Genomic DNA, 12,011 nt, shown 5'->3' on the forward strand with positions numbered 1-12,011 from the left:
CATTGAGTGTTGATGTTGGTCCAAACTTTTTTTGCATGCTGAATTAATTTGCTTCTCATACTTTTGCCGGCACAAAAATCTTAAGAGTTAATGTGCCGAACAAGTTGTTTGACTAATTTGGAATTAGATCTTCCAAATCTATTCTCATGTGACACCATATAATTGTGGTGCAAAGTTAAAAACCCGAGGAAAAAAACCAGAATTCTTGAATAACAAACAACCAGAGTTATTACTCGCAACATAAAAAAATTTTTCATCAATAAAAGATGTATATCTATTGATAAATAATAAATACACATATCAAATAAAATTATTGTTGCTATCTGCTCCAATAATGGTTTAATTGAATAATTAAATAAAATAAATAAAATTTTTCATTAATTTAACCGAATAATTAAATAAATTAGTTAGACCTTTTTTTTTTTGTCTCAAGTTGATGGATAACACTAATTTCAAATCTTAAAATGAACTTAATTTTCATATTTTCTAATATTTAATCACATGAAATACATTTTATCTCATGTAATTTAACGTTATTTTTTAACTTTTTTTCTATATCCTTGAAACCCTAACTCTCATCTCTTTCATTAATTATAAATGTTAAAATATTAATAGATACTTATTACTTGATAGTCAAGAATTTTCATTCACTAATAACTCATATCCATTAAATGTATTTATTCTTTAAATAAATTTAATCACTAAATATTTTTCCAACTAATAAAATTTCACCAAAACTCAAACTAATTCTACAATAGAATTTAGGTCAAAATCCAACTAAATTGAGTTTAGATTTTGTGTAATAGAGTGTTTTTGCTTTGTGGTCTAGAATTTCAATTTACTAAAAAATCATATCCATTAAGTATATTTATCTTTTAAATAAACTTAATTCTTATTTACTAAGAACTGATGTCCATTGGAAAAACAATGACATATTCCTTGAACAGACAACAAGAAAAGAAAGAGCTACCATGGAGCAGTTCTGGCGCAGATTATGGAGAGCTAAAATCCCAAACAAAATCAGGGAGAACAGCTGGAGATTAAGTCATGGTCTTCTTCGTGTTAATGTGAATCTGTTTAAAAGGAGGATTAGGCCGCAGAGCCGACTTGGTCGATGTGAAGAAAGGAAGGAAACAGTCACCCATGCAGTAAGAGATTGCTCCAAAGCTCATGAGGTGTGGTATCTTATATGACAAATCTCTCTAATTCATGTATGAGTTAAACATATTTTGATTTTTTTTTTTTTTACTTTATTTGAAGTGAATTTAAATTTTATGTAATGATGTTTGTTTAAATTGTGTCAATCCATTTATAACACAAAAATATTTGTATCTTATGATGATAATTCCGTTTAATTCATATATAGCCACTTGTTTATACATGTTTAGTAAGTTGTATTAATAAATTAATTGATATTATTTAACACACCTAACTTGTTTAAATTCAATAATTTAATTATGTCAAAATAGATTAACTGTATTTAAAATATATTATCTGTATCTGCCAAAATATATATTATTTATATAATAAAATATTTAATCATTTTATAAAAAAATTTTAAGACAATTAATTAATCATGTTGTGGTTATGTCAATCGTTTATCTATCATATCTGTACGTGGAAATGACATAACTACAACCTGCTAACAGTTGAGTTTCAATTTATATTCAGTCATCCACTAACACAGCTTATTAGAACAATCACATGGCATTATTTTGAAGAAAAATTTGTTGGCCTTTCTTTCACAAGAAGAAACCTATCATTTATTTTAAATCCAGTGCCACCTAATTATTTGAAATTTTCAACTTGAAATGAAAATCCAATTATAGCCATGGTGGTTAATATGATTGACCTTGAACTTTCTTTATTAGCATAATCCTTTATAAAACTATATAATTACTAGTTAAAAATTGAAATAAAATCAAAATGAAACATGGCTGTTATTAAGAAACTTGCAAAAACTAGTAGCTGAACAAAGTGACAAACTTTTTGAACTTTTGTTGTTGGGGAAAGGAGTTGAGTTTGGACTTCGAACATGGAACTTGGAAGAAAGTCAGAAACCAAAAGCTAGACAATGCGTGAAACGACATTAAAGGTCGCAGCCCATGCAAACCCGACTTTGCAATTCACGAACGGTCAACAAATGGGTATTTGCCACGCATTCTAGAAAGAGACCAATCTCAATCTGCCTAAGACCTAAAGTGTCAAGTGCCGACGGTTTTCTGCCCAACAAAATCAATCCCGATTGCGGGGAAAAAAAAATTCCTTCGGAAATGGTGAAGCACATTGTATGACGAACATATATCGTGAGAGAAAATTGAGATTATCAATGGTGTTTCCTCAAAGTTGGTTGGCTAAATTGCCTTTTTTTTAATTCTCTTTTATCCTTGACCCGCCAAAGATATTTACCAAAAAAAAAAAAAACCTGAAAATGAAACTTGTGTTTCACTCTAGTTTTGCGTAAATCTATTCAAATTAAAAAAAAAAAAAAATTGATTGATGAAAGTTGTTGACATTGGGTTTCTCTCGTTGTCGCGGATTTTGTAAACTCTTTTCACTACATTCTGAAGATCATTGAAGTTTCAGAATTTTCCTTTCTCTGTCTCTCATTTTATAGCCATATTTATTCATTTGATGCTGTAAATTGACCGTAAATGGCCAATGCATCTGGGTTTTTCACACTTTCAGTTCCGAGCCTGAGGAGAAATATTCAGCCTTCAATAGGCATTTCTCGATCTGGGTTTTGCTTCTCTGAAGGAATCTTTAGGAGGATAGTGTGCTCAAGTGGCATTGAAAGTCCAGAGAAGCATGTTTCCTCTTCTCAATCTCGACTACCCAGGTAAATTTCTTCTGCTTTCATTTGATTTCTTGTTTGATTATTGCTTTGATTTAATTCTCTGGCAATTGATTTGTTGGAGTCTAGTAGCCGGTTCATTAAATGAGCTTGGTTTTATGGGTCTTGATTGTGTACCTTTACTTGAGTAAATGTGGATATTTTGTTCAGGGGAGAGGAAATTTTTGGTTTATTATCAGGTAGCGTGAATCATGTGCATTGAACAAAGATAATTCATTTCATTTATAAATTGATGAAAGGGTTTCATGCATGTGCTTTTGGAGCTTATTTTACAGGGGAGTTAACTTAATTAAATTTGAAAGATTAGGATCTCATTTGGTTGTGTTGCTTGCTCTTGGTGGATTGTCATCCTGACTTGAAAAATTAGTGATGAACTGAAATTTCCAGTCCACCTAGTTTATACAAATTAACTCTGTATAGGTGTCTTGAATTTGGTATGAGCAAGACGTTTGGTTTTTTTTTTTTTTTTTCCTTCTGTCTTTAAGATGTTTGGCTTCAGTATGCTCTTAGTGGTCCAAGCTGAATAAACAACTAATGAACCTTTGTCTCCATATTAAGAATGGAACCTCCAAATGATCAGCGACTTAGGAGGCTTTGTCTTGCATACCAAGAATAACTTATTGTACTGAGCTTGATACAGAAATAGTCTCGGTTGTTATTCATTCGTGGATATATATGATATAAGAAAATTTTCTTGGGTCATAAGATGAGAATAGAGGAAATCACAACCTATTTGGAGTTTGTGCCATTTGGATAAATACATCTTCATGTGACCCTCGTAGGCCAATATCTAAACATTTTACTTATATCAACAAGCTTGAGATTAATCTGATCATAATTCATTCTTAGTTGCTGATGTTCTATTTTGCCTCTGGGAGGTGATTTTAGTGAATGATAATTCCATATTAGTCAGGGAGACACTTAACAGCGTGAAAGATTGCCAGGTATCAGTAAGCTTTTTGAACGTTGCAGACCTGTATGGTTTTACTACTGATCTGCTAGAAGCATTGGGTTTCTCTTCTGATGGTGATTGAGAAGCTACTGCTGGAGTCTAGGGTTAAGATAAAGTAGAATGTTGTATGTAACCCCCTATGAAACTGAAGTCTTCAAATTACACATGCCAAACAGCTGGGCATGTCAATGGCATTTACTGTATACTTCAAATACAGTCTGGCCTTCAGAGCTGAGATGCGGCCTCACTTTTATTTGTTTATTTACTTTTTTCATATTGAAAGATAATGATTTTCCTGACTTATGATTTACTTTCCTGTTTATACTTAAAAAAAAAAGGCTTGTCAGTAAAGGCTGCAAGTTAGTGGGCTGTGGGTCAGCATTGCCAACTCTTTCGGTTTCCAATGATGATCTTGCAAAAATAGTTGATACATCTGATGAATGGATCTCTGCCCGCACTGGAATACGAAATCGACGGGTTATTTCAGGTCAGAACATACTCTAACGCATACGACCTTTAGCTTGTGTCAACTATTTTGCTGGCATGTCCCGCTTGTGTCAAACTTTCATTAATTTGATAAAAACCTTTAGCTTAACTCTTGTGGAAGGGTTTTCTCCTTGAAGAGTCCCAGCCTAGATATGCTGAGTTAGATTGGTTTTAAGTACAGCTTATTATGCTTGCTATTTCTTGAGATGTTGAACAATAATTTATAGAGGCTTTTCCCTTTATATTAAGGCAGAAATTTGGCCTGGCTTGAGTGTTGCACCACTTTGTCTAAATTGCATTTTGGCTATAGCTGGACTGAAACCTTGTCCATGTAACACAAGATGGAAGCTTACGTCCCTTCTCTTTTTATATATAGCCATCCTTTTTTAGCTGTGGAGGAGATTCCTATTAACAATTGCTCTTACAGGAAAGGAAAGTTTAAGAAACCTAGCTGCTGAAGCAGCAAGGAAAGCTCTTGAAATGGCAGATGTTGATCCTGATGATCTTGACCTAATCTTGATGTGCACATCTACTCCAGAAGATTGTTTTGGTATTGCTCCACAGGTATAGGGGAATAGGTTTGTATTTATTGCAGAATCTAATAAGGAGGCTTTAAAAGATAGCAAATTTCATGATTTATTCCCTGAGCTGCATATAAGTTTTTAAAAACCTAGGAGGTGTAATGATAAAATAAGCCTTCCAAGTATACCAAAAGTGTCATATAAGCCCCTATTCTTTAATCCGAGCCAATTAGGGCCTCAAACTGTCATTTGTTGTCAATTTACCCACAATTTAATGGAAATCAGTCAGGTGCAGTCATGTGACTGATGGCTCCTTTAGCACCTAATGGAAAGGGGACGTGGCTAATGAAAATACCATGTGGCATCTAGTGTGGCACAAAAGAGAAATAAACTGTCATTTGTGTATGTCTTATCAAATACTAGTTTGTTTGTTGTTCTGGGAACCTTTATTTAAAATTGTCAGGTCCAAAGAGAGCTTGGCTGCACAAAAACTACTGTAGCTTATGATATTACAGCTGCATGTAGCGGATTTGTGCTGGGTCTGTTCTCAGCTGCATGCCACATTAGGGGTAATGAATTTGTTTACTTCACAGCAAGGTGGTTTTAATTATGCCTATTAATGTGTTATGGAATCAAACTTTTACCTTTTTGAATTGAAGGAGGTGGGTTGGGTAATGTTTTAGTGATTGCTGATGTTATTTCTTGATTTATTGATTGGACTGATAGAGGGACATGCATTCTCTTTGGGGATGCCGCTGGTGCTGTACTAGTTCAGGTAATACAATAATAACTTATTTTGGTAAGTTCACTCTTTTCTTGATGATGCAATGATGATTTCTTGAACTTGCATCAGCTAATACGGACTGTTTCATACTATTGCTGATCCTAGTTTCTTTGATGAGGATGATTTGCTTTGTCTATATACTTGCATTAATGTCGTTTCTGCAGACCAGAGGTCATAATCATTGGCTGTAAATAGAGAACTGTTTATGATGGAAAAGATCTTTTTTTTTGTCATATATGAAGTTGCAGATGGTTGGATGTAATCTGAAATCTTAGCAAGGCATGATATCTTAGTGCATCATACCCCTTGCTGAGTTGCCTGACTTGCGCATTTACATTCTCTCATATGCTTGTGTGATGGTGGTTTAAATAGGTGCCCTGATAAAAGATGCAGTCCTGCATTTTACATCTTTAATACTTTGTTGCACAATACAATGGAAGTACCTATATGCAGCATGCTCTCATCTTTTACAAAATACAATAGAATTAGATACTTTCTGGGGCCCACTTCCTGCCTAAGATTCTGGGAGTAGATCAATCTGATTGGCAGGTTGCCCTTGCATCCAGATTTCATAGCAATGTGAATGTAATATAGGTTCCTATAATCATCACGCGTAGAACTGGTGGGTTGATGTCATATGTCTTTGCAGAGCACTGTCTTTCATCTTATACTTGGTTTATTAAAAACCAAACTCTTGTAACCCTGATGGAGGATCGAGATATGCTAATTCCAAGATTAAATAATCTAGGGCTTTATATTATATTTTATGGGTTTAATTGTAACTTTTTTTTATATTTAAGATATTCCAGTATAGTTAGTATTTTACTTCTTTGTCAAGTATTAGGGTTTTAGGATTATATTTAATATTTGCATTTTATTAGGGTTTTGGGGTTTAGTTATAAATATATATGTTATTTTATTTCTGTTAGGTTTTGGATGATGAATATTTTGAGATATTGAATATTGAGATTTTCTCCCTCTATTGATTCTTTCTGGTTTTGTCCCCCAAGTTCTTTTGTTTCTTCCAATTTCCTCTGTTTCCACCCTAATTGTGTCTGTCTATTTCTGATTTCCCCTCTAAATTTCTATTTTTCTATCTCTTTCCTCTACTTGTTCTGTCTCAAACCCTGAGGCTAAAACTTCAACCATTAGCAAATTAGCTTTTAGCTTCTTTGTTAAACTATTTTTAGAGTCAATTATGCCAATATTGTATTTGTTATAGCAACTTCTTCATCTGTTGATTTGCCGCAAGTATTACTGGTCTAATGATTTCTTACGAAATAATAGTTACCATGTACCTACTTTTCTTCCGCAATGAAACATGATATCATCTGTGATACAAATGATTATGTAGGCCTGTGATTCTGAAGAGGATGGTTTATTAAGGTTTGACTTGCATAGTGATGGTGAGGGTGGAAGGTTTGTGCTTCTCTTGTTGTGGAAGTAAACAAATACCATGTTACTTCCTCTGAGGAAATTGATTGAGCTGTCACCCTTGTTGCTGACATCTTGGTGCCCCCATAATTGACAGTAAAACCAATGATCCATTGGGTTCTAATGGTTCAGTATTAGATTTCCCTCCAAAAAGGTCCAATTATGCCTGCGTACAGATGAACGGCAAAGAAGTTTTTCGCTTTGCTGTGCGATGTGTGCCACAATCAATTGAGTCTGCCTTGGAAAAAGCCGGTCTCACTGCATCGAGTATTGACTGGTTATTGCTCCATCAGGTATATAATTTAAGATGTACAGAGATAGTATAGCTTTTGTTTTTGTTAATATATGCCCTGCCATTTACTTGGCCTGCTGGCCTAAAACTCCCCAGATTATTGGTGCTTAGATTTGTCCTTAATTACTGCTGTTCTACATTATCATCACTGATGCATTGTTCTTTCATTTTTAAATCTAACTTCAAGCATGCTAGATCTTTAACTATGAGAAAGATCCTTGACAAAAAGTGAATTAGATGGTCATCTGGTAATACTTTAGGTTTTGGGGTGGAAACTTCTTGCGAATAGGAAGAATACAATTCTTGTGAATAGGAAGAATACAATAGCTTCTGGCTTCTGGCTGTTGCCCTTATGCATCAACTACTATTGCAAGTTGTTGACAGCCAGTTGGTGAAAAAAGAACATTAGTGTTTTTTCCGTTAATTTATGCTGTCCATGCCCATCAAAAGTAATGGGTAAAAGCCCTAGCCATCAGAAAGTGGCCAACTGCAGCCTATTCACATATCTTCCAACAATTAAGAGGGGGTAAAAATCTAACAGGGTTTGATTAATGCAGGCAAACCAGAGGATTATTGATGCAGTTGCATCACGTTTAGAATTTCCACAGCAAAAAGTCATATCAAATTTGGAAAATTATGGGAATACGAGTGCTGCATCAATTCCTTTGGCATTGGATGAAGTTGTTCGAAGTGGAAAGTTGAAGCCAGGCCATACAATTGTAACTGCAGATTTTGGTGCAGGTCTAATTTGGGGTTCTGCTGTTATTAGATGGGGATGAAAAATTGCCCTGCTACCAAATTAACCATGTATAAAAGAATAGAAAATTCTTGTGAAGAGTAGCTCTCCAATTCCTACTTCCAGATCCAGAAGCACGTAGATAGTGGGAGTTTGTACTTGCATAATCCTGTCAGCTCCATTCTTTTTGTTCGAAATTTGTTATATTGTAGTTGTGGCACTGCTAATAAACTTTTTATTCTTTTCCATCAAGCCTTTTAACTTATATATTTTCAGTCCTGTCTCACCAGAATGAGCACTGCAATAGTAATCCCTTTTACCTATTTGAGTCAAAAGTGGGCAGAAGTATGTTACAGTTGAGCAAAAGCAGGAGTGTTTCTACAATGCAACATGAACATTGTCTGAGTTCTTTAATCAGGAACAGTACAAAATTTTCTACAAATCATGGTTCAACCTATAATAGACATCAACAAGTTTATCATGCTTGCAAAAACTGAATGATTTATAATGATAAATGATATGGAAATCATCGCATTCTCTCTGCGGCTTTGCAGTGAAGTTAAAAGTTGAAAAGGAAAAAAGAAATGTAGTATATATGGAAAATACCAGTAGTAAATACAGACAACAAATAAAATTGAACTTAGGGTTAGCGTTCTCACATGTTAGCAAGCTTATCTTTGATAGATTGTAGAGTTCCATCTATTGCAGTATCAAATGCATCCTTCTTGGTCCTCAATCCCAGTGAACTACCATGCCTTCTATACGTAACTCTAGGGATCAACTCCAAAATAGATTCCCTCATCCTCCTTACCTCACTCCTTGGTATCCCCATTAACACATCCAAAATCTTTAGCCCTTTAAAAACCACATCTTCCTTTGGTATAAACACCGAGATCTCTGCATAATTCTCCTCTGGCAAATGCCACCCATACTGCATTTTTGCTGACAATTCTTCAAAGAAAACTGGTATACAACCTGCAGTTATTGCATCAAAAGTTGACCTTCTAGTTGGAGTATCCCCTGGAGGCTGCAAACAAAAGGTTGATTGTAGCATAGGCCTCATGTACCTTATAGGATCATGCTCACATATCCCATTCGAACAATCCACGATATGACATATCTTCGAGTATATTCCATTCCTTTCAAGAACGTTAAAGTTGCTGCTGCTGCTGCTGCTGCTGCTGCTGTTGATGCTAGTGTTGCTGTTCTCACACTCAGTCCTTATACTCCTCCTGATATTTGGGGTGGCAGCAATTCCTCCGCCACCAGCAAACAACATTAAAGAAGTCCTTCTGGACCTCTTCACCCGTTGAATCCAAGCCTCAAAGCATGCCATATTCGGAGGATGAAACGACGTAGGATAAGGCACAGCATGCTCCTGCCAAGGCCAAGCTCTGCCCTCGGGAACCAAAGCAGTGACATTGTAAAACTGAGGCAATTCAAGAAATGAAGTACCCCATATAGGAGGATCATTATCCAAAGGCTGTGAGAAATCCCAAGCAGGTCTAGCCATAACCAAAAAATGATCATGGCCCATATGCCGTTTCCATATTCCAGGTTCATCAGATTGCAAAAACTCAAACAATTCCATCCCATGTTGGAAGCTGCAATTTACATCAGGACCGTACAAATACCTTAACGAATCAATGGCAGCATAGTAAGGAAGAAAGATGGCATTCGCAACATTAGGGTCATTTGTAAGACAAGGGTATTCCAGTATTCTTCTATGGAAAATTAGTTCAAGTAACAAAGGGTCAGTACGGTACCAACTACGAGATTTGCTATGGGTTTTTTGTCCTAAGCCATGGTTTGCTAAGTAAGGACAAAAGTCACCAAAAAGTGGGTATTCAGAACAGTTAGTAAGTAGATCAAGATTGAATCTAGATGGGAGGTTCCTGATATGGATCCAGCGGTTGCTGCAGTCTTCTGTAGTTGCTGCGTTTGATGTTGATTCAGTACTCAGGATTTGTTGGGAAGATGCTGAATTGATAATCAATAGAAGGAAAAAATGGGTTGTGATGGAGAAGAAGATTGTGGTGATTTGGGTCTTGTAGGCCATGGGAAACAAGATGTAGAAAGATTGAAAGTCTAAGAATAAATTTGTGTGTAGCTAAACATGATTCTTTTTTTTGGGGATGGGTTGTATTTTCTTTTTCATCTCTGTATTTTACACCTATTCTTTTTGATAAAAACTCTGTTTTGATACTCGGCTTTTTTGCTGTGGGAAGAAGAAAGCTTCAGTTTCCAAATCTGAAAATGAAAAATTAAAGAGTTTTTAACAAAAGATGGTAGTAATTTTTTATTTTTTCTTATTTTTACAATTGTATCTTATTTCTTTGACCGAGCATTGTCGGTGGAAAGGGACAACTGCCACTCTGCCAGCATCGGGTCGTCAATCTCCCAACCAATGCGGCGGCGTTTTCTGGTCTTCAGTGGGTTTTTTGCCTGGTTTTTTGTTTTTTCCTAAACCTTTGTCACATGCTGAGCGGCTTTTTCTTCTTTTTTTCCCCTCAAGTGACAGTTGTTTCTTGATTTGATAGGATTATTTTAAAGCACAAATATTTAAAGCACAGGGTGTCTAATTAATTACTATAACAACTTATAAGTTGTACAAATATTTAATTTTAATAATTAATATTTAAATTTTAAGAGTTTCGAACATAAAAAAAAAATCTCGGTCCCCAAAGGGCTGACATCAAGATTACAAAATGGCAAATAAGAATTTCATTTGGCCTAAATTAGGAAGCCAAATAGGCTTGAAGAACGAGAAACATTAACCTGAAAACCCTCATCATTGACTGATGTCCCTTTTGCTTAACTCCTGCTATGATAAGAATTGATAAAGCATTCAAATTATAAAATGAAAGGTGCATTACATTCTAATGTTTTAGTAAAAGAAAATTCTTTGATAGGGACAATGGTGGACTTAATGCTAAAAAAAAAAAAAAGGAGAAGAGTCTTGGCATTGTTGCTGGAGATGAAATCTATGGTGAATGGTTTTTTGGTGGGATGTTTCTCACTTTCTTGGCTTTGTTGTAGAAAGGAGAAAGAAAGAACAGAGCAGTGTGGGGTTTTGGAGGGAAAAAGGCAGTTATTGCTGTTTATACTTTGGTGGGTTTTGAATTGTATCAGGTATGGGCCTGCAGTTGTTTCAACTCACATAAATAGAGTGGGATTGTGGGTGGGAGATCAACAAGGAAATTCTTTACCTGTCAACTCTGGATGTCATGATTCTGTTCTTAGGCTCAGAGGTACAAAGCCCACTGAAGAAACGTAATTGTCATCGATTATAAACAAACACTTGATCAAGGGCCTTGGACCAATTTTCAGCAGCCCACTTTCGTCTTTAGGAACCCTTCATCATGGGTTCATCCAGAGAAAAAACAATGACAAGCTCTGCTTGTCAATGGGCTAACCGGTAGTCGTCCATAGACTGTACTGTAGCAGTCTTCCAGGATTGCAGTGATTGTCGGGAAAATTAATATATTCCTAGGTTGTGTTACTTGTGTATCCCTAAAAAGACATCTAGCAAATTAAAAAGATTTACTTACAATTTGATATTCAGAGATGGGAAAACAAAGGAGTACTTCACCTGTTGAGTGAAACATTTGGTCTTATTTGGATCTTTGAATAAAACAAACACTAAAAACAAATTTTGTTCGTTGCTAAATCTAAATCTCTCTTAGCAAAAAATTCAAGGGATTTGTTGAATGAAATACTACCAATTCTGCAACAGCTTTTCCTCAAAATTACATGCAGCTCAAGCCTTGAAGGTTGGACGAGGGGGACTGGCTATCAAAATCAGTATATATGCACAACAAAACAGACCTTGATATCAATGGAAGATTTCTAGTATTCTTTTTTAAATATTTGCTATAGATACAGAGAGAGATTAATGTTGAGCACCAAACCAACATTATCAAGACTTTGTCTATATTTGCTCAATGTCCCC

General features: G+C 35.3%; 2 pseudogenes across 2 annotated transcripts; one reads left to right on the forward strand and one right to left on the reverse strand.

The window, feature by feature from the left end:
- Positions 1-2,373: 2,373 nt before the first annotated feature.
- LOC111290738 (beta-ketoacyl-[acyl-carrier-protein] synthase III A, chloroplastic-like) lies at positions 2,374-8,121 on the forward strand (annotated as a pseudogene). Its single transcript, XR_016346183.1, has 8 exons — positions 2,374-2,839; positions 4,145-4,293; positions 4,720-4,856; positions 5,277-5,382; positions 5,473-5,588; positions 6,952-7,016; positions 7,084-7,324; positions 7,881-8,121. The product of XR_016346183.1 is annotated as a beta-ketoacyl-[acyl-carrier-protein] synthase III A, chloroplastic-like (transcript).
- Positions 8,122-8,533: 412 nt separating this feature from the next.
- Positions 8,534-10,341, reverse strand: LOC111290736 (putative xyloglucan galactosyltransferase GT19 pseudogene; annotated as a pseudogene). Its single transcript, XR_016346182.1, has one exon. The product of XR_016346182.1 is annotated as a putative xyloglucan galactosyltransferase GT19 pseudogene (transcript).
- Positions 10,342-12,011: the final 1,670 nt, after the last annotated feature.

This window comes from Durio zibethinus, chromosome 11, assembly GCF_047325235.1.
Source record: "Durio zibethinus cultivar Kanyao isolate XHJ-2024 chromosome 11, ASM4732523v1, whole genome shotgun sequence".
In the NCBI taxonomy this organism is placed as follows: domain Eukaryota; kingdom Viridiplantae; phylum Streptophyta; class Magnoliopsida; order Malvales; family Malvaceae; genus Durio; species Durio zibethinus.